The sequence below is a fragment of the Pelodiscus sinensis genome, chromosome 1, assembly GCF_049634645.1.
Source record: "Pelodiscus sinensis isolate JC-2024 chromosome 1, ASM4963464v1, whole genome shotgun sequence".
Taxonomy (NCBI): Eukaryota; Metazoa; Chordata; order Testudines; family Trionychidae; genus Pelodiscus; species Pelodiscus sinensis.
The window spans coordinates 308091060-308116772 of record NC_134711.1 but is presented as its reverse complement, the minus strand read 5'-3'; the positions used below and the strand labels follow the sequence as shown (position 1 = coordinate 308116772).

The window sequence follows — 25713 nt, the reverse complement described above, 5'->3', positions numbered from 1 at the left end:
TTCCATTTGATTCTTAGCATCCTGTAATTTATTCTGTCTTTCCTTTCAGCAGCAACTGAAATATACCAAGATTAAATAGGCTTTAATCTACAGCCATTGTTAACTAGAGAATGCAGGTAGCATAGAAAATAAATTGCATCTGTTAGAAGGTCCCAGCATGAAAGCAAAGATTTCTTCTGTGATCATCCCCCACCTTCTGAATACACACTAAAATGGCACATAACATATAAGCCACAGTTATCTGTTTTAAGTTGCAATCAGCTTTATTTTTTTCCCCTTGGGCTGCTCCTAGTTGTCTGATGAATAAAACAGAGTATGGAGATGATGCTAGAGATGATACTGACAAAGAAGGCAATGGCAATCATTCTGGCAGACCAGAGAGCACAAAGCAAGAGTTGTTTCGTCCTCAATTCCCTGTTCTACAGGCTTCTGAGTGTGGCTACGTCGGACTGCCTGGGAATCCAAAGAATGGCAGCTACAAGGTACAGAATACAGTGTCAAGTTCTTTGCACTGTTCTTTCCCTTCACAGGATGTGAGCTTTTAAGTGTAATTTACTTCAATACAGATATTTTTATAAGTTCTTTTGTGCCATAGATTATTAGCTGGTCCTTTTGCAATGAGAACAGGTCAGTTGTATCCAAAGGTGAGAAGGAAGGTGAGCAAATCCACTTCTCCTTTTACAGAGCCTTTCCCTTTAAAAAGAAGTGGAAGACCAAGTGAGAAAAACTAGAATCTTTAGCTTTAGGAGCTGAATCCCTATAATCCAAAGCCAATACCAAGTGACCTACTGAAGGGTTTCTGTTTAAGCCATGACGCCTGCCACTACCTCTCGTCTCTGACCTGAAGGGATTGATTGCCAGTTTCTGGAGCATTAATAAATTTGTTGAGCTTCTTTGCTGCTAAAGTGTGGGCATGAAATGTTCCCTGTCTGAAAGAACTGAAAAGAAATCATTGAGCTTGTTTTCATGGCCTCACCTTAGGTGCTGATCCAGAGGATTTATGCCATCTCTGAAATTAATGGCAGCAGAGCCTACAAACATTGCTTTTTTATTTATTTTTTCTTAAAATAAGCTGGTGGGAAAATGAAACACCAGACTGAAAATATGTTCCCACTTTTAAAAATGTAGTTCACAGTGCAACAGAGGTAGCTGTGTTAGTCTGATTGTGGTAGAACAAAAAAAGCAGTCATGTAGCACCCACTTCTTCAGTGGGTCTGCCCCACAAAAGCTCATCACCTAATAAATGATCTTGTTAGTCTTTAAAGTGCTACGTGACTGCTTTTTTTGTTCACAATGCAGACAGTGATGTAAATATTAAATCTGGCACAAGCGTCTGGGCCTTCCCAACAGGCTTGCTGACGGGGCTGGAGGGCGGGTAAAGGAAGGCCAAAGGGGACAACTACCTGGGGCCTGGTAATTCAAAGAGGCCCAGGACTCCTGGCCATCGCTGGTGCTACTGCAGCAGCAGTGGTGGTGGTGACTGGAGCCCTGGGCCCTTTCACTTGTTGGAGTCCGACGTGATGCAGGGCAGAGCCCTGGGCCAGCCCTCCTCATCTTGCCCTGGGATCCGGTGAGTCTGTCAGCCTGCCTGCCTCTCAAATCAGCACTCCTGTAATTCTGTAATGCTGTGCTCAGGATGGAAAGGCTACAACTTCATTAATGGCATAAAATTATCCAAATAGGTCACAGTTAATCAACCATGTTACATCAGGTTAATGGGCCTAAAATTAATAGGATGTTTTGCATTCTCTTTGATAAATATTTGCGCTGGAATTCAGTGCTCAGCCTTACACATGGGATAAGAGGGATAAGAGAGTGATCCAAATACCACTGAAGCCAGTGGGAGACTTTTCATTAGCTACAGGGAGCTTTTGATCTAGCCCTGATAATGTAAGCATTGCAAGAGGAGCGCTGTAGTGTTCTAGTGGACAAGACATTGGAAGGGGAGTGTTTGTATGTGTTTGCATGATGCCTTGCACAGTGGAACCCTGGTCTTACTTGGAGGCTCTAGACAGAACTGTAATGCAAAGAAGATGAAAGCGCTTTAGTAAGGCAAAGCACTGTGCAAGATTCCTCTCCCTTCTGCCCTGCCTGCTATGGACCTTTGCTATCCCTATTATTTCAATCCTTGGCCCTTTCTGCGCAGAGGCAGTCAAGCCCATCAAACTGAAGCAAATGACTCCCTATTACTTGCACCCCACACAAAGACCACAGCAAAAGGCTCTTTCATGCACTATTGAGTTTCCTGTAGGAAAGGCTTAAAGTTCTTGTTGTAGAGCTAACTCAGCCACGTTGCCTGTCCTGTTTCTTTATGGGAACACAGGTACGTTTAACAACATGAACATTCATAGAAAAGCTATCCTTTTGAAAAGAAAAGCTGGAATAAAAGATGCAACACAGGCCTTGCAGTTAAGGCAATGCTACTCAATTATTACTTTTCTATTGTCCCCATTGTGAGAGTTTGATAGACAACATCATAACCTGGGCCCATATCAAGGGCATGGCAATTGCACTTACAGCCCAGGGTTCCAGATAAAAAGTTTAAGATCATAGGCTCCCATTCCATGAGTGCTCTGGGATTGGAGTACCCCTAAGGAAAAAATAGTGGGTGTTCAGCAGTCGCTGTCAGCCTGAAGATCAGCTCCTCCCCCCATACTCCCAGTGCCACCTGCCCACTGTGATCAGCTGTTCTGTGGTGTGCAAGAGTCAAAAAGGAGGTTGTAAGGGAAGGAGCAGGGGTGGGAAGAGACAGGGCAGAACAAGATGGGACGAGGAAGGGGTAGAAGAGGCAGAGTGGGGGTGGAAGCTTGGGGAAAGGATGGAGTGGGGTGGTGCCTGGTGTGAAACAGGAGGAGAGCACCCCCTCCCAGGATCAGAGGATCAAGTCATTATCTATGCTTAAGATGTCCACTGATGTCTTGGTCTCGCTATTGCATAGGTAGGATATATTTACATGATCCTCCTCTACCTTTGCAGAGGAAACCCAGCAGGGCTCACAAGGAAACTCATAGGGAGTTACACTTATGTGTTCCAAAAAGAAGCCTGCCTCACCCAACATTTTAATAATGGAGGAATGGTACTGCCTTGGTATCACATATGAATGAGTCACTATTGAATGCCCACTAAATGTGCCACTGACAGGTGACAAAAACATGATAGGTCCCCCAAAAGGAGGGAGTGCCTGTTCTCAGAAAACGGGTTAATTTGATTACAGTCTGTAAGTACAACAAATATTTAGTGATGGGTGTCAGGTTGTCTGGATGTGAGTGCCAAGCTCTGAGGAGATTGTTACAGACCATGGCACAAACCCCACACTAGCTGTGTGTTCTAGAATTAAATTCCACAAACCAAGTATCAAAACTGAACTCCTCAAGCACTCTCATGACCTTGACCTGGAGTTGCAGACAGTTCCCTTGGGCACTCGAGTCTATCTTACTACCCAGCCAAGTTTGCATTTCTGATAGATGGTCCCTTACCACAAAAATCACAACCACATTCAGGTTACGCTCAGTCCTAAAAGACCAGTCTTTTTCCCAAGGTCAATTGTACTTTAGCTCTCTCACCAATAGCCTTGCCTGTAATAAACAACTAAAGATTTATTAACTCTGAAAAAGAAATATGTTATTTACAGGGCGAAAGCAGGTAAATATACTCTCACAAATGAGTTACAGGGAACGTCTAGACTACAGGCTTTTGTTGACAGATACTGTTGACAAAGCTTCTGTCAACAAAGAGCATCTAGACTACATCCAGTTCTGTTGACAAAGCAAGCCACTTTGTCGACATGAGAGTGTAGACGCAAAGGAGAGTGTAGATGCGATAACACCTTCTGTCAACAGAGTTCTGTTGACAGAAGGTGTTATTCCTTGTAGAATGAGGTTTACCACCTTCGACAAAACCCTGTGGTCTAGACACACCTAGTGTAGATGCAGGTATAGTTTTGTCAACAAAAGGCCACTTTTGTCAGCAAAACCCTGTAGTCTATACATACCAACATTCCAGATTTCAAAAGGTAAGAACCTGACGTAAGGTACAAGCTCTATATGACCGGTTAGGGCTAACCCAAGTTTAGCAGCTTGAGGATCTCTTGCTTATGCTTAGAAATACTGCCCTCTCCAGTGATACAGTGCCTCCTGGTTAGGGATTTTTATTCCTTTCCCCCAGGATTCAGATTATGAAGGGATGAGGGTCTGTGCATTTCCCCTCTTTGTGAATGTGTGTGGGAGCAATAAACAAAGACTTTTGTTCACTGAGATTTCAAAATGGTTAATGTTGGGTAGGAGATGACACCTTTTGTTGCAAATTAGTATTTCACATTTGCTAATCCTTCTCTCCTGACTGAAGGGGTTTCCAATTTCACAGTAAACACTTAACATGGGATAAAGATATTGTAAGTGAGATTAATGGGTGGAGCAATTCACAAGCATTTAATAAAGTCCAAACACTGAACACCTTCTTATAAACCCAATATCTGTTTTAACAATGTGAATACACAATTGTGCCAAACTCATTTCTGCTATGCATTTGTCAGTATTTGGTGAGGCCTAGGGCTTTTGGAATGAGCTGGCACCTGGTGTGACAACATCACAATGAGATTTTTTCTATATAGCAGAGAAAGATATAACATAATCCAGTGTTTGGGAGTTGAAAGTTAGACAAATACAGATTGGAAATAAAGCACACATTTTGAAGTGAGGATAGTTAACCTTTGGAACCTTTTGATAGAATCATATGATTGGAAGAGACCTTACAAAGTCATCAAGTCCAACCCCCTGCCTCAAAGCAAAACTAATCCCAACTAAATCATCCCAGTCAGGGCTTTGTCAAACTGGGATTTAAAAACTTCTAGGGATGGAGATTCCACCACCTCCCTAGATAACCTGTTCCAGTGCTTCACCACCTTCCTAGTGAAATAGTTTTTCCTAATATCCAACCTAGACCTTCCTCAAGAATTGTAGTAGATTCTTCATCTTTGCAATTTTCAAATCACGGTTGGATGTTTTCTAAAAAGACATGCTCTAAGAATTATTTGGGGAGGCGCTACAGCCTATGTGATACAGCAGATCAGACTGCATGATCACAGGGATTCCTTCTGAGCTTAGAATCTGCAAATCCCCAACAGGAATTGGGCTTTGGTGTATGGGAACAGGTTGGAAATAGGGCACAAATGGAGGATACTCATATTATTTTCTGCTTAATTGAATCTAGGATCACAGACACTAAAATTCCCCATAGCTAATCTATGACAATACGGCAGGGCATTCAGGATTGTTTCCATAGCTTCACAGACCCTCCCCTCCTGATTCCTTTTAATTGTAACTTTAACTATGAATTTCCTGGGTTTGGTTTTAAGATAGTTACAATGTCCCCCTAAAATTGTTTACCCATAAACTACTGATGTGTACTCACAATTTAAACTCCATTTTAATGTAAAGTTTTTGTTGTGGAGATTATATAATGTGTGTGTGTATGTGTGCCCACACACATGCAATGGATGCCTCTGGTTGCATTTTCAGTGTGGATGTGATGAATGTCTCTAACACACTTGCTCCCTATACCCCTTGTGACTCATGTCCCTCATTTGGCAATAGTGTCTAGTAGCTCAGAGTCTATGGATTGGCAATGGCACCTAGTGGTGTAAGTCCACAATTAGCAGAAGCACCTAGTGATTCAATTCTGTGGGTTGTCAATAAATGAATGCACCTCCCCCACTACTCCATTAGGTTCCAGCCCCAGGCCTTGGAACTGGCAGGTTAAGTCTGCAGCATGGCCAATACTCCAGCCTCAGTTACTTCCTACTGCACTCCCTGCCTCTCCAGAAGCTCAGTGCTATAAGAGAGTTTGATGCCAGTGTACCATTGTTACAGGTATAATTGACTTGAAAAATCTCTATTATGGATCAGCAAAACTCATTTGGTCAATATCAGACTTACTCAAGTTATATGTCTGAAAACTCAGGTCGGAAGTTGTTGAATTCTTCCTCTTAGAGAGACAGTGAATAAAGGAGCTGAAATGGAGAAGAGAACAGTTATAATGAATGTCACCAAATTTCCATTTGTGACAGCTTAATTTTAGTGGCAGAGGATGAGAGGTGTGAAGTGGAGGGTGAGGAAGAGAGGTTCCATCCCAAATGCAACACCTGTATCAGCAACTTCCTTCCTGCTAAGAAAATATACTTTTTTAAAAAATGAATCATCCTTGAAAAAAATTGATAGAAGTTCACAAATGAAATCTAGTTTTTGCAAACTCTTCAAACTTAAAAAATAGCTCAGGGGTTTTGAGAACCTGCAAATTCTATCATCCTCACCGATCCCTGAAGTTTTACTTGTAGGATTTTCCATCCTGTTTTCAGCTCTGGGTACAAACAGCTACTCAAAGCCTGAGTTAAGCCATTAAGTGGTCAACAAAAATCTAAAAAGGGAGATACAGGTGAGCTGAATGGCAAGTCCATGTGCATTAGGGTTTCTCTGTGGAGTGTTGTTCCAAAATAAGCACTTGTGAGTTTAAGTTGCTTTGTCAGTTGTCTTTCCCAGAGACAAGTTAGTAAATGATTTCATTGATCTGTAGTTCTATCCAGAGCCTTATCATTCTGTGGGCCAAGCAATCGAGGCTGCTGGGTCAGGGGGGGATATTCTAATGGAAGGTAGAGGCATGATTGCTTTTACTGTTATCGGTGCCCATAAAAAGGTGTTTTTTTTATTTTTTGCTATGTTTTAAGTTAATTTGTATTCTGCCTATTTTAGGCTTTTCTGTGCTGCTCCTTGCCAGGGTTTCTGAGTGCCTCCCTGCACTAATGGATCTGCCCACAAAACCCCAGTGAGGGAGGGACGTAGTAGTACCCCTGCTCCTGAGATGGGGAAACTAAGACACAAAAAGATCTTAGGGCCGATTAAAAAAAAATGCTGAGCACTTCTAGCTCCAGTTGAGTCATGGGAGTTATGGGGAGCACCTCTGAAAATCAGGTCCTAAAGGACTTGTGCAAAGTCATGCCAGAAGGCGGTGGAAAAATTGGGAGTAGAATTCAGATCTCCCGTGGCCTGTGTCTTAACCACAGGCCCATACTTGATATTATAAGACATATACAAACATGAAGGTTATGTGGGCACACTTAATTTGGCCCCATTCCGTATGCCAAGGGTTCCCAAACTTTTTGACACAGGGACCAGTAAATCCATTTATGAGCTTTTGGAGGACCGATAACATTAATTTGCATATTTGCATATTAAGAACATAAGAACGGCCGTACTGGGTCAGACCAAAGGTCCATCTAGCCCAGTATCCTGTCTACCGACAGTGGCCAGCACCAGGTGCCCCAGAGAGGGTGGACTGAAGACAATGATCAAGCGATTTGTCTCCTGCCATCCCTCTGACATTAAGCAAATGATGAATATTCAAATAAGTTGTTTCTGGTCCTCCTAAAGCCCCCTGTGCCAGCTTTAGCAAAGGTTTTGATACTGTCACCCACAATATTCTTGCTAGCAAGTTAAAGGAATATGAATTGGATAAATGGACTGTAAGACAGACAGAAAGCTGGCTAGACCAGGGTTTCCCAAAATTTTTACTTTAGTTGGAACCTGGTTTTTTTCAGTACTGTTTTTTTGCAGCCCAAAAATATAAATAAACATTAAAAAAAGAATGAAAAATTAATTAAATTTTCAGTGTTTCACCCGTCTGCATCCTCCACTCAGCCCGAGCCAGGGCTTGGGGGACCCGACGCCACACAGGCACTCCGGGAGGCGGGAGCGGGAGCAGGAGCAGGAGCAGGTTGGGGGTAGGGTATCTGGCTAGGAGGGAAAGTGCAAGGAGGATAGGGTTGCCAGGTATCCGGTTTTGTACCAGACAGTCCGGTATTTGAGGCTTCTGTACGGGACATATAAAATGTCTGGTATTTTCTCATTAGGTACATTTTATTAGTATTAGGTGTAGTTGTAGTTAGTATTGTAGTTGCGAACTGCCTGGCTGGTAGATGTGCTCAGGCTGCGTGAGTGTGTCTACCAGCCAGACAGTTCACAACTACTCGAGGAGGGCTGTGGGGGGGGGGGCAAAATGGAATCCCCAGGGCCAGACTCACTTGTGCTTTGCTCCCCCCCGCTGCCCCTCCAGTCAGCCCCACTTCCCCCAAGCCCCTCCTGGCTGTGTCCCTACACCTCAGTGCTGGCTGCCCATGGTGCATGGGTTCGCACCCAGCACCTCTCTTGGGGCTCGCTCTGCTGTGAGAGGAGCAGGAATGGCCCACCTGAGCCAATGGAACTGCATGCAGAATTCATGCTTTTAGAATCACCGGTCAATTAGCAGCTTTACCCTGGCTGCTTTTGTGCTTTCCTCTATTGCTTTTTACAGACTGGAAATGTTGACTCCGTGCTCAGCCGCAGGGCCTGCCCCCAGTCCACAGCTGTTCTGCAGTATGCAATTGGCCAGCAGGGACAGCAGCCAAACATGAATTGCAGACCACTCAGAGTGCTCTCCAGGACTCCCACAGGTCTATGGGCCCCACTTTGGGTATGTCTACACTACAAAGTTAGTTCGAACTAACGAATGTTAGTTCGAACTAACTTTCATAGGCGCTACACTAGCGCTCCGTTAGTTCGAACTAGGAAAACCTCATTCCACGAGGATTAAGCCTAGTTCGAACTAGCTAGTTCGAATTAAGGGGTGTGTAACCCCTTAATTCGAACTAGTGGGAGGCTAGCCCTCCCCAGGTTTCCCTGGTGGCCACTCTGGCCAACACCAGAGAAACTCGTATGCCTCCCTCCTGGTCCCGGACCCCTAAAAGGGCCACGGGCTGGCTACGGTGCCCGTGCCAGGTGCAAGCCTGCCAGCACCCAGCTAGCAGACCCTGCACCTGGCACGGATCGAGCCACCCACCCGATGCCCCCCAGCCCTCCCCCTCTTCCCGGGACCAGGCTGGCTGCTCCCGGGAGCTTGCCTGGGACCGCAAGAGGCGGGCACCCGCCTGGGCTAGTGCGGACATCGTGGACCTCGTCCATGATCTCCGCACTAGGCACAGGAAAGTGGCTGGCTAGGGCAGGATAGCTGCCAGCCTGGCCACCCAGGAGCAGGTGTGCAAGAGAATCAAGGGGGTCCACTGAGACCCGCGACCCTGAGCCCTGAGCTTACAATGGCCGTCCTGGGTCAGACCAAAGGTCCATGTAGCCCAGTAGCCTGTCTGCCAACAGTGGCCAACCCTAGGAACCCTGGAGGGGATGGACCGAAGACAGTGACCAAGCCATTTGTCTCGTGCCATCCCTCTCCAGCCTTCCACAAACCTTGGGCAGGGACACCACTCCTACTCCCTGGCTAATACCACTCCATGGACCCAACCTCCATGACTTGATCTCACTTCCCTTTAAACTCTGTTCTAGTTCTAGCCTTCACAGCCTCCTGCAGCAAGGAGTTCCACAAGTTGACTCTTTGCTTTGTGAAGAACACCTTTCTGTTACTAGTTTGAAGCCTGCTACCCATTCCTTTCCTTTGGTGTCCTCTAGTCCTTCTATTATGGGAACTCATGAAGAACTTTTCTGTATGCACCCTCTCCACCCCACTCCTGCTTTTAGAGACCTTTATCCTGTCCCCCCTCTGTCTCCTCTTTTCTATGCTGAAAAGTCCCAGTCTCTTTAGCCTCTCTTCATATGGGACCTGTTCCCAACCCCTGATCATTGTAGTTGCCCTCCCCTCTCCCAGCCTCTCTCTTCCCCTCTCCCACCTCCTTTTCCCAGTCTCCCCCAGTTTTGTTCAATAAAGACAGATTCCATTTTGGAAGACACGTTATTTTTATTTTGTACATCAAGAAGAGGGGCTAGGGAAAGGTAAGTGGAAGGAGGTGAGGGAGGAATGGGGCACGAGCCCCCGATGGGGAGGACTGGGCTGGCTCTGCGGGTTTCTGGGGGTGGAAGCTCTCCTGCAGCCCCCCAATTTCCTCCTCTCCCCAGATGGCAGCCTGCGGCAAGTGCAGCCGGGCTGATGGCCGAGTGCTGTGATGTGCCCAGTGTGGGTAGTCTGGGCAATCCAAGCCAGGACTGCTTTGCAAGCGGGGCACCCCTGAGAACTGTCTGTCCGGGTTGGGGGTCGGGACCCTTTAAGCACAGCCCTTGGCTAGCCTGAGACAGCATCTCCACGCTCTAAGTCCTCCTCTGATGCCCTGCCGGCACTGCTTCCGGCCATCTTTAAGCCTGGTTCAGGGTCCACTTAATGTGGACATGCTAGTTCGAATTAGCAAAACGCTAATTCGAACTAGTTTTTTAGTCTGGATCCATTAGTTCGCATTAGCTTAGTTCCAATTAACTAATTCGAACTAAGTTAGTTCGAATTAACGTTGTAGTGTTGACATACCCTTTGAGAATTGCTGTTCTAAGTACATGGACTGAGGAGATAAAATAAGGGACTGTGGCATCATGGTTTTGCCTTTTTGTGATAAGAATATAGAGAAGATGAAAGATTCATCTGGGGAGGCTGGTCCAGGTTTACAGGGAAACCAGAGTATTGTAAACTGTAACATCCAGTCGGGTTAGAAAACTGCTGCTCTAAATACTGCTTGGGGTAATAAGGTTTAAAATTTAGATTGTGTGTTTATCTTTTATTTTCTTTGGTAACTATCTCTGAGCTTTCTTGCATACCACTCACAGAGTATGTCTAGACTACATGTCTCCGTCGACAGAGCCATGTAGATGAGTTTACTAGACATAGGAAAATGAAGCGGCGATTTAAATAATCGCCGCTTCATTTACATCAAAATGGCCGCCGCACTGTGCTGATTAGCTGTTTGGTGGCACAGCGGGGCAGTCTGGATGTGCTGTGGTCCACAAGGGAAGCCTTTGTCAACTGCCTCATGAAATGCGGTTTACCGGAGTGGTCGACAAAGGCTTCCCTTGTCAACAGCAGTGTGTCCAGACTGCCCCGCTGTGCTGCCTAACAGCTGATCGGCACAGTGCAGCGTCCATTTTGATGTAAATGAAGCAACAATTATTTAAATCGCCGCTTCATTTTCGTATGTCTAGTAAACTCATCTACATGGCTCCGTCGACAGAGCCATGTAGTCTAGACACACCCACAATCACTTAAAATCCATCTTTCTGTGCTTAATAAATCTGTTTTATACTTTACTTCATACACTGTATTTTGCTTGAAGTGCTTTGGAAACCTTGGCTTCTTTTACAAGGTTGGTAATTAAACACATACTAGCCGGGCTTCTGGCCAGGACAGGACAGTATAGCCCAGAAGTACAAGGCAGGGGAGCTGGGTGGGGGGAACTGGCAGGAGCTGTTCTATTGTCAGTTTATGAGTGGCTGGGAGAAGCGTTTGTGTAACTCAGCTGAGTGTGTCCCTGCTGATGGACATGCAGTACCTGCCAGAAGTTGGCAGCTTGTCACTGCCTGTGAGAGGCTGGTGAGACAGAGGGTTTGGCAGTCCCATTGTTCAAGGCTGCACTCCAGGGATCCTGTCACATTAAGTCCCTGCTGCTGACCCAAGGGATAGCTGTCAAATCCCTAAGCAGCCCTTATAAGATCTTCCCTTCTCAGCGGCACCAGGGTTCTGACACCCAGCCAAGAGGACAGAACGTGTGAATTGATCTGGACGATCACCTCTCATGACTTACCATAGGCTCCACAGTTTTCCCCCTGAAAAGCTCCATGGATTTCCCATCCTATTGCTGCTTTGAACCTCCCTCTCCATCCCTTTCTACTGGCAGTAGCATGCTCCACCTTCTCCAAGCCAGCCAGCGTAAATGCACTTAAGGAATTTTCTGTTGTTTTTGGTCACTGAGAATTCAGCATTCTTAGCTAGCTCACCATGTGTGTAGACAGGAGACAGGGCCCTGATGGCTGGACCAGAGAGAGGTTCACATGTCTGCTAGTGCCTCCAAGCTCATAGAACCTTGTCCTTTAGCAGGAGAGGTTTATGTTTTTAGATCTAGATGTAACCCCCTGTGATAGGTTCTACAAACCCCACACTACAGAGAGAAGAGTGAAGGAGCAGCTCTGGGCCAGCAAGCTCTGCCCAGCCATGCCTGTTGGGCATGCTAGCAATGAAGGCAGAGTTTAAAAGGATGCAGCACAGCAGGAGTCCCACATGACCAGGAGGAGACCTTGGCACAGAGCTGCAGGCTGCTGAGTGGGAGACAGAAGAGCCTACTGTAATGGGAGAAGAACCTCAGGGACTCTTTCAGCTGAGCACACACTGCAAGCCAATAGCTAGGCTTTTCTCAAGTTTGTTGCCTGTCTGAAGAACCAAGTGGGAGAGGAATGCTGAGAGCCAGTAGCTGGCCCAATACGCTCATCCCTTAAACATTAACTCCACCAAGAAAAGCCGGCTGGAGGAGAGTATTTAATTGCACAACCAAAATGACTAGGGGGCTGGAGCATATGACCTACGAGGAGAGGCTGAGGGAGTTGGGTCTGTTTAGTCTGCAGAAGTGAAGAGTGAGGGGGGATTTGATAGCAGCCTTCAACTTCCTGAAGGGAGGTTCCAAAGAGGATGGAGAGAGGCTGTTCTCAGTAGTGATGGATGGCAGAACAAGGAGCAATGGTCTCAAGTTGCGGTGGGAGAGGTCCAGGTTGGATATTAGGAAAAACTATTTCACTAAGAGAGTGGTGAAGCACTGGAATGTGTTACCTAGGGAAGTAGTGGAGTCTTCATCCCTAGTGGTGTTTAAGTCTCGGCTTGACAAAGCCCTGGCTGGGTTGATTTAATTGGGATTGGTCCTGCCTTGGACAGGGGGCTGGACTTGATGACCTTCTGAGATCTTTTCAAGCTCTATGGTTCTATGATTCTATGATTCTAGGGGCGGGCCAGTGATGAGCTAAGCAGCTAATTATCCCAACAGCTGGGAGGCAAGTTACAAGCACTGGAAGAAAGTGCAGAGGAAGGAGGAGGGGTTGGCAAAGTCATTAGGATGTGAGGTTTCTGACTGGTGATTGCTCCCTCTGGAGAAAAGGCTGAGGGTTGAAGGACAGCATAGTTAGGCATGCTACACAGAGGTAGTGATGGACTTGGAGATGGTAACATTAATGAAACTCACAGAGGTATTGATAAGAAAGAGGTGTCCAAAACTGTGAAGAACCTGGGGTGGGAAAGGGGCCTGCTGCAACACGTCAAGCAGTGGTGTGTGTTTACCGCTGCAGCCTAGGAACGGCCATGTTGAATCTACATGTTAGTGACACTGGTCTTTGTTAGGTTGCCAGTGCAAACATCCTTACTCTAGCTGCATTGGTGAAGACTGAAAAAGTCCTTGCCGTATGCTGAAATGGCAACAGACTGTTTGAAGTCAGGGCCGGCCCAAGCCCTTTTGGTGCCCTGGGCCCGGGCACGCGGCACCGCCCCTGGGCACATGGTGCATGTGCGGGCCCGCCCGTGGGGCGCAGGCCTGCCCCCGGGGCGCAGGGCACAGGCGCTGCCCAGCCTGGCCCAGCCAGCGCTGCTGGTGTGTGCGCTAGGCCATGCAGGGCCCTGTGGCCATGGTGGGAAGGGCACTGCTGGTCGGCGCTGTAGGGCCGGAGCTGCGGGAGCTGGGCGCGCCTCATCTGATGGCAGCTGTAAGGGACGCTGTGCACCCCTTACAGCTGCCATCAGGCACTCCCCATCGGTTGGTGCCATGGGCAGCTGCCTGACTCGTCCATGCCTCAGTCCGGCCCTGTTTGAAGTCATCATTTCTAACAATAGATTAACACAGTGTTGCCACCAATTTCCTAACTCGATGCTCAGCTAGTCTCGATCTAAATTGTTCTTCACATATACACCAGGTGTTCTCCCCTAATTGGCTTACGTGTGCTAAACTGCCTACACAGTGCATACTTACAGAAAACCCAATAAAAGCTTTGTGTGTTTCTCTCCAGTAAAGCCCCATAAAATGCAGAATGCAGATGTCAGACTGTAAATTGCTTTCACCTCTTGAAACACACTCTCTCCCCTCAGACAATCTCCTTTCTTGTTTCTTTGATGTATTTTCTCTTTCTTGGCACCCAGGCAAAAAAGAAAATTTGCCTATTCATTCCCTCCTCCAGTTTCTTTCCTCTCTTTCCCTCTCCCAGTTATAGTGGAAGACAGATGTTCATCCAGGGATGAACTGGGCACAGCAGTGCATCAGCTCATCATGAATATCTTTCTCAAAGCTTTGTTCCCTCTGCATTCAGGCATCCTACTGTGTCTCCCAGCTCAGAAAAAATCCCTCCCTCCTATCTATCTTAGGTAATTATAAGGTGGCCACTGGTATCTGAACATCTCACATTCTTCAATAAATGTATTCTCACAACAACCCTGATGTAGGGGAATGCTATTATCCTCACTTAACAGATGGGGGAATGAGGTAAAGATCCTCAAAAGTATTTAGCTGTCTTACAATAATCTTCTATATAACTGGCCTCAGTGATTTGGCCACAAAGTCTGTGGCTAAAAGGGGAATTGAACCTGGAATTCTTAAGTTGCTTGAATATTAAATGTTCTTAAATTGCTTGGGATTCCTAATAGCTTGAATATTGGCCCATCCTTCCTCCTACTCAGTAGTTATCCTTTTCTGACACATCTGACTTTCTAAGTCTCCTCTAGATTCTCTCTGGTATGGTTTCCACTTCCTCCATGTCAACACCTGTCACCAAGGGAAGGTCAAGGTAATGGGGCAAGTAGAGGGCAAAAAAGAGGCCTAGACAATAAGGGTATATCTACACTACAACATTAATTCGAAATACAGGCAGTCCCCGGGTTACGTACAAGATAGGGAGTGTAGGTTTGTTCTTAAGTTGAATCTGTATGTAAGTCGGAACTGGTGTCCAGAGTCAGCCACTGCTGAAACTGACCAGCGGCTGACTACAGGAAGCCCGAGGTAGAGTTGCTCTGCCCCGGGCTTCCTGGAATCAGCCGCTGATCAGTTTCAACAGGCTGAATCTGGGCGCCAGTTCCGACTTACATACAGATTCAACTTAAGAACCCCAGGTGTCCCCAAGTCAGCTGCTGCTGAAACTGATCAGCGGCTGATTCCAGGAAGCCCGGGGCAGAGCAACTCTACCTCGGGCTTCCTGTAGTCAGCGCTGGTCAGTTTCAGCAGCGGCTGACTTGGGGACGCCTGGGGCAGAGCAGCTGGGGTGCTGCTGGGTTGCTCCAGTACTGCCGCTCCTCGGCGCTACTGGACCAACCCAGCAGCAACCAAGTTGCTCTGCCCCAGGCGTCCTGATTCAGCCGCTGCTGAAACTGACCAGCAGCGGCTGAATCAGGATGCCTGGGACAGAGCAGCTGGGGTGCTGCCGGGTTGGTCCAGTAGCGCCCAGAGTGGCGCTGCGGGACCAACTGGCAGCGCCTCAGCTGCTCTACCACAGGCGTCCAGAGAAAAGCCTGGTCTGCTGGGGGGGGCGGGCACGCACTAGCTGCGCCCCTCTCCCCTCCAGCAGACCAGGGAGACGTGGGCGGCAGACAGAGACGCACCGCGGTCCCACCGCCTGGGTCCTCTGTGGCTTTGCTCCGCGTCTCCCTGGTCTGCTGGTCTGCTGGAGACCACCAGACCAGGGAGACGGGGAGCAAAGCTGCAGAGCACGTGGGCAGCGGGACAGCCCAGACGCGCCTCGGCTGTCCCGCTGCCGGTGTCCTCTGAGGCTTTGCTCCCTGGCCTGCTGCAGATCCTTTATTTTCATGTACACCTGCTCCTGGATGCGCATGTGGCCTTTGGTGGCCAGGCTGTCAGCCATCCATCTGTAGAATGGCTGCATTCCACCATCTAGTGTGGAGATCGTGGACATTGGAGGCCTCCCCCCCAAATCTCAATGAGGTCCACGATCTCCACACTAGACCAGGAAGGCACCCACCTTCTCCGGCCCCTAGCAGGCTCCTGGGAACTGGCAGACTGGGCCCGGGGAGCAGTGGAGGGCTGGCTGGCACTGGCTGCCTGGTTCATGGTGGAGCCACTGGGTCAGGGGCAACAACTGCTGGCTATGTTGCTGGCAATACTGGAGCTGGTACAGGCACTGTGGCCAGAGTCTACCCCTTTAAAGGCTCTGGGGCTGGGGGAGAGGAGAGAAAGTTTTCCTGGTTGTGCCCAGAGTAGCCACCTGGGCACCCTGGGAAGGGCTGGAGGCCCCCTATTTTGAAATAAGCATCTACACAGCTCTTATTTCGAATTAGCTATTTAGAACTTGGCATTATTCCTCACAGAATGAGGTTTACCAAATTCGAAAGAAGCACTCCACTATTTCGATTTAATTTCAAAATAGCAGTTTGGCTGTGTAGATGCTAGGAAAGTTATTTCAAAATAAGGGCTATTATTTCTAAATAACTTTGCTTTGTAGACATACCCTAAGTGACCAATACTGTTGCTTGGCTACAAAGATAGATGTAGACACAACGCAAGATGCTCACAACATTCCAGCCTGGGTCAACCCACACCTGCTACAAGTAATAATCTCACTGAGCTCAGGTTGAAGTTACTGTTTGAAAACATTCAAATGTATGACGTATAACGTTTATTAAGGATGATGAAAAGAACTTGTCAGGGCACTGCTGGCTCATTCAAAAGGAGGCTTGTTTTTCAGTTTACACAGAAAAACTGCTGCTTGCAAACTGGTTGGTGCTCAATCTAAGGGTCCTCGCTTGTGCCTTTGGGTACGTAAGCACTACCTTGGTTAATTAGGTCACAATAGCAAGGTCCCTTGTGAACTTCATTGAGATCTCAGCCCATCCTGACAGTCAGGCTTGACTACAAGAATTTTGTGAGATCTGGCATAATATCTCTTCCTGCAAGTATTATTGTCCTACCATCAGCTGCCATAGGTAGTTAGCCATTCTGTTTTGGAGGGTTTGCCTCTCACTTCATAGAAATCAATAGCTGCCTGTGGGAATGTTGGTCCCTTAATAAGTGGCTAGGTCAACTATATCTTATAAGTTTGGACAGAGTTTTCAGTAGACTGTGGGCATTAAAGAGGATTTTATTTTGTTGTAGCTTTATGTTTGGAGTTGGGAGCTCAGGGGAGAGGATGTGGAGGGCTGGGATTTGAAGAGCAGTTGTTTTAGCTATAGTGAAAAAGCTGTGTCAACGAGGAAAAGCATGGTCCATTGAAGTCAGTGGTGGATAGGGACTTAGGAAGCCTGGGTTATACTGCTTGTTTTGCCACTGATCTTTTCTGTGACCTTGTGTCACAGATCCACAGATCCAGAGCTTTGAACAGCTCTGGAGTAGTCCCTGGGAGATGCCCTTAGTGCGCTAGACCCCTTAGGGTCACATTGTAAGGTAAGCCACTTGGCTTCACCACTTCCTTGGACCAAATCTCAAGAGTCTTTGACACTTCTGCTTTATGCTGTGAGATTCCTTCAGTGAATCCACCCGAGTTGGATCCCTGAGTGAGACTCATACCCCCTGGCTGCAGGGGCTCTCAGCCAGCGTTGTAAAAGCAGTTATGTTTATTAGATGTCTGGAACGCCGTGTAGAAAGCCAAGAGAACAGACAGTTACAGCATGGTGCCTCTTGGTCAACCCAGAGTCCACTGCCCCCTCTTTTGTTCCAGTTCAGCAGAGTTTTTAGCTTCCAGAAGCCCATATTTAACAACCCCCCTTCTGGTCCTTCCTCAGTCATTTCTTCTTGTTCCCAGGCAAACACGGCTGGCGTCCATCAGAGATTGTTGGTGCCTGGGTATCAAATATCCAGGCAACTAGAGTGACCATTGTCTTCTTGGACCAAAGCCACCCTGTCCATAGGACGGTTCAGGACAGTCGCCCTAGGATGGGGCCTCTGTGGTGGCTCCCTCAACCATCCCATGGATGGGACCAGGGCATGGGGCAGCAGTAGGGGTGGCCCCCCATTCACCACAGCAATGGGAGCTGAGTTGTCCAGCAGCCTGCTCTGCTCCTCCCTGCCACACTCTCCTGACCCACTGAGCTCCATTTCTTTGTGGTTGCAGGATGCGGGGTGCAGTGGGGCAGGAGGATGGCAGGTATACACAATATTCATATAAAATATTGCAGAAAATTCCCACTTCATCACACCTTGGTTGAATACTTTACCTCTCCAAACTGTGGTCTGTCAAGTTTAGAGTATAAACTTTCAGAGGAGGGACTCTATTCCAGTGTTGGTACAGAACCAAATACAATAGAGACCCTCAATCATAGATAGGGCCCCATAAAGCAATACTGTAATGTTAATAATAATAATAATTAATAATTAATAATGAGATTGCATGGAAATGTAAAAATATCAAAGTGAAACCAATTAGTCTCACTGAGTTCCCCTTATTGGATTTTATTTTGTTTTTAAGGAATTGGTTTTTAAAATCTCATGAGATTGCATAGCAGCAGTTTAGGGTTTAATTTGGGTGAAAAAACATTTGTGATAAAAAATAAACTGAAGACAAGGAACACAGGTGTGAATCAGATTTAAAGGAACATTTGCTGGGAGAGACAGTCAAGCTGCTTGCTTTGAATAATATTCAAAACGAATATACACTTCAGCATTCCCAAATAACGTTTTTTCTAGTTTGGTCATCATTTCTGCTCTATGATTGGGTGACAAATTTTTTAAAATAGAAAGAGTAAAGAAGAACAAACCTGTAGTTTGAATCTTCAGCTGTACAAATATTTTTGCTAAGATTTGTGAAAGATTTGAAATTCACATTTTGAAGATATGCCTGAAAGTAAAAAATAAAATGTCCCCATTAGAGTTGACTAGAAAATAATAGTTTCCATCCCAGAGGAAATTCCAGTATTTCAACATTTGTTTTTATAGCAAATCACACAAAAAAGTCAAAATATCATTTTTTTTCACAGAAGGAGGAGCTCAGAAAAATGTTGATTTAGAAATGTCAACACATTTCATTCTGATACTTTTTCGATCAAAATGAAACGTTTCAATATTCCCGAATCAAAACATTTCATTTTACTATGTTGAACTGAATTGGAAATGTTTTGTTTTGAGTCTATTTGATATTAAATTACATCTCTCTCACAGTGTCTTGTGGGAGTTGTAATTTGGGAGATTCTTGTCACCATTCTTCCATATGGATTGGGCTCTCTGGCTAAAGTACAAATGTATTACATGACTCAGTGAGAGGAGACACTACAGTGCATCATGGGAGAAACAGTCTGAGCTCTTTGGCAAGACTGTAATAGAGATTGAGGGGGTCGTATACCCAAACTACAACTCCCATGAGGCTCCATCCACACCACTCAAGCAAATGCAGTTTAATGTCCAATTTACTCAAAACAAAATAGTTTTGTTCCTTTTAGAAAAACAGCAATGTTTTAATTTGTGCCTGATGTAATGCAAAATATGTTGTTTCAATCTTCGTGTTAAAAAAATCAGTAAAATGGAAATTTTCCTGGTGAAAATTTTGATTCTGCAGAAACTGCATTTTTAACTGAAAATCATTTTGATAGAAAATTTCTGGCATCAAAACTTAGTAAGCAAGGGTATGTCTACACTGCCACCCTAGTTCGAACTAGGGTGGCTAATGTAGGCAATCGAAGTTGCAAATGAAGCCCGGGATTTAAATATCCCGGGCTTCATTTGCATCTTGCTGGGCGCCGCCATTTTTAAATCCCCGTTAGTACACGCGGCACAGAGTAGGTAGTTCAAATTAGGCTTTCTAATTCGAACTACCGTTACTCCTCATGTAGCTGTGGGCACGGAGTCCGCACTAACTGGGATTTAAAAATGGCGGTGCCTGGCAAGATGCAAATGAAGCCCGGGATATTTAAATTCCGGGCTTCATTTGCAACTTCGATTGCCTACATTAGCCACCCTAATTTGAACTAGGGCGGCAGTGTAGACATACCCCAAGAGTGTAAAAACATGGCTGAACAAAAATTCACTTCAGCATTCCCAAATAATAGAAAAAGCATGCACATTTTTTTTCTCCCTATTTATCCAGCACTGGTTGTCTCATTAAAGAGAAAAGGCAAGCGTACAAAATGATACGACTATCAACTCACATATGCCTAAACTCATTATAAAAGCGATGTTTGGGCTGCCTCTCAGCCAGCTGATGTAGAGTAATGAAAGATGATTGTGTCTCTGTAATATTTGTAAGAGACACATTTATTTGTTCATTTGAGCCCCTTATTTATAGGTATTTTTGGTATGTGTGTGTATGTGTATGTGTGTGTGTGTGGGGGGGGGGAGGGGGGTTCAAGAAACCTTCCTAAAACATCTTACAAAATGTATTAAATCACCTTAGGGAAAATGCAATCACTTCTTGCCACAATTGAGAGATTGATTAAGCTGTTTGTGCCTCCTTTGCATAAAAAGCCCAATTTTCTCACATTCCCTGTCATCAGGTCACATTGTCAAACCACATTTCAAATGTCTCCCTTGGTCACCTTCAAGAACTGAGACAAGCTTGTTTTTTTAGCAGGAAAAATGTGTCTCATAAAATCTCATTAGCCCAATGATTACCTTGGATACCTTGGATGAATTTAGTCTTGTTACCATAATAATTATGAATTCACACCAAGTCCCTTTTCAGTTTGGAGAGGGCACAGTTCTGAAAGATATTTTTAATCCAGACCACCAATTACAAAAGCCATGAATATTTCTGTAGCAGACACAGTTCATATTAGACAAACCGGATACCACCTGCTGTAGAATTGTATTGTGTTTATCAATTATTCTTATACTGGTCCAGAGCATCATTTATATTCTGTGAATCCAGTCATGGAGCCAACATTAAGTTATTTCAGATCTGGCTGTTAGGTCACTACTTAAAAAAATCACTGAAAGTATCCCTTTGTAAATGGAAAACAGGATGGAAAATTATGTAAGAGTGACTTTCAGCATTAGCAGCGCTCCCAATGGAATGACTATAATCACAAATTATCATTAATTTGCATTAGTTATTATTAATAAGGCAATAATTTATAGCACCGTACATGTATACTCAAGTACCGATTCCGCAATATACTTCTCTTGCCTTTGTCAGGGTTACTAACTTTCTGTTTTCAGAGAACTGAACATTTCTCCCTGGCCCTGCTTCCAAGGCCAAGGCTGCTGCCCCACTTCTTGCCTAAGGCCATGCCACAGCTCAGTTCATCCTTCCTCCCTCCATCACTCATTCTCCACCACCCTTGGTCCGTTGGTCATTTTCAGTGGGCTAAGGCAGGGAGTTGTCGCGGGGTAGGGGGCGGGGGGGGGGAGTCTAGGTTGCAGGCTACATGTTGTGCTTAACTTAGGTAGCTTCTGGAGGCGGGGGCATCTATGCCTTACTCCTAGGCCTAAGGCTGTGCAAGTGGCCCAAGGCACTGTCTCTGCCTGCAAGCACTGCCCCCACAGCTCCCATTGGCCCCTGTTCCCAGCCAATGGGAGCTGCAGAACTGGCGCGTCTGTGTGTGGGAGGGAGTCAGTACACAGAGTCCCTGTGGCTGCCTTTGTGCCTAGGAGTGAGATGCAGATGCCAGCAGCAGCTTTCCAAGAGCTGCACTGAGCTGGACAGGCACCTTGCATGTCCCCATTCAGGCAGCCAACTGGATTTTTAATGGCTCAGTCAATGCCTTTTTAACCAGGCATTCTTGTTGAAAATGAGCAACCCTACCCTTTGTCCTTAATTCAGCAAACCACTTAAACACATGGTTAAGTCACATTGACTTCAATGGCCCTTAAGTATGTGCTTGAAATTACGTGTTTAAATGTTTTGCCATATAGGGATAATTAAAATACATGCCTAATATTAAGCACTGGTTTAATACTTTCATTAATTGGAGCCTCAGTGATTAGCATACTAGAAATGCATGGATGGGAAGATGGATCAATGGGCACATTTGAGCCTGAGTTTTAATGGTTTGCACTGTGTACACAAAAGGAAAAAATTTCGAAAGCACCTAAGTCCCATTCAAAGTCAATGGCATTCAGATGCCTAAATCACTTTAAAAAAATCATTTAAAAATAACTCTGAATTTTATTGAAAGTCCATGGGAACTAGGCTCCTAATTAGAGTTCTGCCAATAGCTGATGTTTGGTTCTCTAGAAAAAAATGTTTTGGGTCAAATTTTGCTTTTTATTCAATCCAAAATGAAACATTTTGTTTTAATTTCAAGCTTCTTTTTAAGTTTTAAACAATTTAATAAAAAGATAAAGGAAATTGCAAAGCTAAAAGTTGTTTCAAATAAAAAATAGCGAAACAAAATGTTCAATTTTTCCCCATTTTTTGTTTGTTTTTCAACTGAAACAACTCAGCGAATTTGAATGTGAAGTCCAGAAACATTTTAGTAGATCCTATTAGTCAAAATGTTTCACCCAGCTCTACTCTTACCTAAATAGATCAGTTTTGAAAGTGAGACTTAGATGCCCAAGTCAGTTAGATTCTTTTGAAAATACAACCCAAAGTAAGTTTAGCTCAAGAGTGTAACTGTGTCCATCAACAGTGTTGATGTTAGTTAACACAAAAGTATAAGGAAAAAATAGCTTCATATGAAGTTCTTCATTCTTGTCAACTGAGTTCTATCATTCTTTCTTTGAAATAAATGCAGAAACATGATTTTGTTAAGTAGTAGAAACGTGTAGAAAATAATTAAATTTAGAACAAACATACTTATATTAGCTTTTAATAAAAATGTTTTCTTTTGTGTTATAGTGTCTCCATAAATTCCGCAGGGCAGTTCTGGTCATCCAGGTCATTCGCAATCTCATTAAAATATACAGGTAAGTATTTTTCTGCAGCAGATGGAAATGAAATCCTGCAGTTAACAATAACAGAGATCAAACTGAACAGGTTTTTTAAAATATTTGATTTACACTTAGCCACTCCTGAAAAGATGAGCAGACAGCATTGTAAGTAGGTTGAAGCAAAATAATGATGTGTTTAACATTCACACAATAAAGAGTTTGCTATTCACATCTGCCAGAGAACATTTTATATTTCATATATTTGTATCCATAATTTAAAACCAGACTGACAATTTTCAAGAAGTAATTTATGCAGAGAATTTGGTCTTTTTGTGTATGAAGCAGGCTTAGGTTTCTGATTAAATAAATGTTTTCTGAGCCCAAAATTCCCTTTCTGAAACCATTCATATTATTGCCCCTTTGTCCCAAGCGATGAGCCAATAATTGAGGTCTTATGGGTTATATTTGTTAGGAGGAGAAATTGATTCTATTAGTCACATTTTAACATTGCCAAATGGATTTTTTTAAAATTTTGATTCTGAAAAGAAATGTGAATTTTCAGTTTTTCATCCTGATTAGCAAAGAAAACAATTGTTGCAATGTTGGAATTTTCCACAGTATACGTATTCCAAATTTTGGTCAGCTTTAACAATAATATGTTTATACTTTCTTACCCAGCTGTCTATAGCTTTATTTGCATTTATTATATCATGGTGTAAAGGTTTTATATACACTAGTTTGGGATGACTGCTTACTGCCACTTGTTGGGGGTGGATTAATTATGTTGATGAGAGAGCTCTCTCTCATCAACTTAGAGCAGCTACACTGGTGCATCTGTACCGCTGTAAACTCTCTAGCGTAGACATAGCATGAGTGACTTGAGGTGGGAATTGGGATAGCCCTGGGATAACACTGCTTGAACTGTGGGCTGAGCCCAGGTCAATGTATTGAACTATCTCTGCTAACTTAGCAGCAGCAAACCCCTCTTACTGGAGCTGAGCTTCTGTTATCGGTGATCCCAGGGCATAAACATTGGTTATCAGTGATCTCAGTGATAAACAAAATACATTTCTGCAATAAACCCATCTGCACACATTAGGAAGTTGTTGTCCAACAATGGCTACATGATCCCCCCTCAAGGGCAGGGAGGAGACACAGCAAAATGGGCCAGATTCCTTGTAATCTGGCTCCTTAGAGCAGCAATCAAGTCTGGCACAAAGAGGCTGAAGGGAAGGTGCAAAGAAGAGTTGTGCCAGGCACAGAATGACCTTGTCACTATCTCCTGTTGTGGGGGGCATTTGAGAGAGGGCTGGGCATAGTGGACTGAATGGAAGAGGCTTGTGAGGAATGGCAGGAAGCATGGCTTGGGCAGGCTTGCAATCTGCTGATTCAGAGTTCCTCGACTGTCCTACAGGATCACTGAATCTCAGGCAGTGGAAAGGGTAGCCAGCAGAGCTGCTCTATTCTGTGCCCAGGGCAGTGCTGGCTTTGCAGCTTCTGAATAGAGGAGGTATACGCTTCCTCCCTTTGGTCTCAGATCTGGCCCATGAATCTGCCCTGATTTTTGAAAAACGGGAATGAGAAAAATTTTGGACTGAAAAAATACCCAGTTTTAAGTTACTAGGAAGGGAGCACCAAACAGAATGAATGTGTTTTTAAAAGGCTCAGGTACCCTGAAACTACAGTTTAATTTACTGATTTTTTTTCTTATTGGTGATAAAAATTCAAGTTCAGTAAAGAGCATGTGAAGATAAATGCAGAGCGAACATTGCAACCATCAATTGAAGAGATAGTCAGAACTGTCAATGGGAAACTAGCAGGATTTATTGGCCTGATTTCCAGAGGAGCAAAGCACCTGCAGTTCCAGTTGTCTTCCGCTGGAGATGTGGTTGATCAACACTTCTGCACATCAGACCCCAAGAACTATCACATTCTTTCTCTTCCTGTAATTGGGCATGTCTCAATAAAAGTTGTAAACCAAAGGAAATATAAAGTCACATTCTTAGAGATGAAAAATAAAATCACCATTCTTAGAGTATGGATTATTTACCTCCCGCTCTGCTCCCTCCCCCCCAAAAAAGATATTTCCAAAATAATTCAACATAAAAGTCCACTCTCAGCCCTCTGATCTGGTTTAGTTTATATCATTGTTACTCTACTCAATGTAAGGCTTTTCCCTCCATTCTGGTTGTAATTAGGGGCCAATATTTTAAAACTTTGGAACCTACAATTTGGCACCTATGTCTATATTTAAACAAAAATGCTGAGCTCCTATAGCTATTGACTTCATTAAAAGAAAGGCTGCAGAGCACCTCAGAAAATTAGTCCACTTATACATAGTGGTCTAAATATTAGGTCTGAATGGAAAATTTAAATGATAAAATCATTTTTATTGAAGTATTTTGGTAGTCATTTTCAAATTTTAATTAAAAAAAGATTTGAAATTGTTTAGTATGAGACTTTTTGGCTTTCTGGTGGAAAAAAATCATGAATTTTGAATAAAGCAGACACTTCCTACAAAGGTGTTTGTTTAATTGAAAATCAAACTTCCCACTGAAAAAATGTTTTGTTAGGAAAATTTAGACTTGTCCGATTAAATACAGTTGTGGGGGCCTAATGTTAAGTATTCAAATTTCAAAAATTTGGTCTAAGTTCCAGGTCTCAGATCTCTTTTTCCAAACTCTAACGCTTTTTTCCCAATGCTACTCCCACTTTCTTAATTGCCTTAGTGGGGAGACAAGCCAGGTGTCTCTCTGAATAAGCAAAACCTGCTTAACTCTTCCCAGCAAAGTCATCAGCACAGTATAGTTTTCAGGTAAACGCTGCCGGTTTTATACTAAAAACTTCATACTGTTCATAGACACATTTAGGGCCTCCTGTTAGTTTTGTTAAATCTTGCTTTCATGCTTTTTTTTCTTCCCAGTAAATCTGGAAGTCTCTATTTTGGGATTTAGCATTTTCTGAGCTATTTTTGTAAAGATTAAAGCTAACAATAATTGACAAGAAAGGGTTATACCTTATGCTAAATGTCAATTATTTGTGTAATGCGGAAGGTGCAATGAATAAAATTACCCCTTTCTTTGGATGTTGCTAAATATACATTTTAAAGCAAGGTTTTGAGATTACTACAATTTTCCTTATGTTTCATGCAG

At 44.4% G+C, this 25713-nt stretch overlaps 1 long non-coding RNA gene across 1 annotated transcript; it reads left to right on the top strand.

The window, feature by feature from the left end:
- Nucleotides 1-313: 313 nt before the first annotated feature.
- Nucleotides 314-24528, top strand: LOC142827153 (uncharacterized). The gene is made up of 3 exons (XR_012901617.1): nt 314-482; nt 22530-22597; nt 24291-24528. It is a non-coding gene; the product is annotated as an uncharacterized LOC142827153 (long non-coding RNA).
- The last annotated feature ends 1185 nt before the right edge of the window (nt 24529-25713 follow it).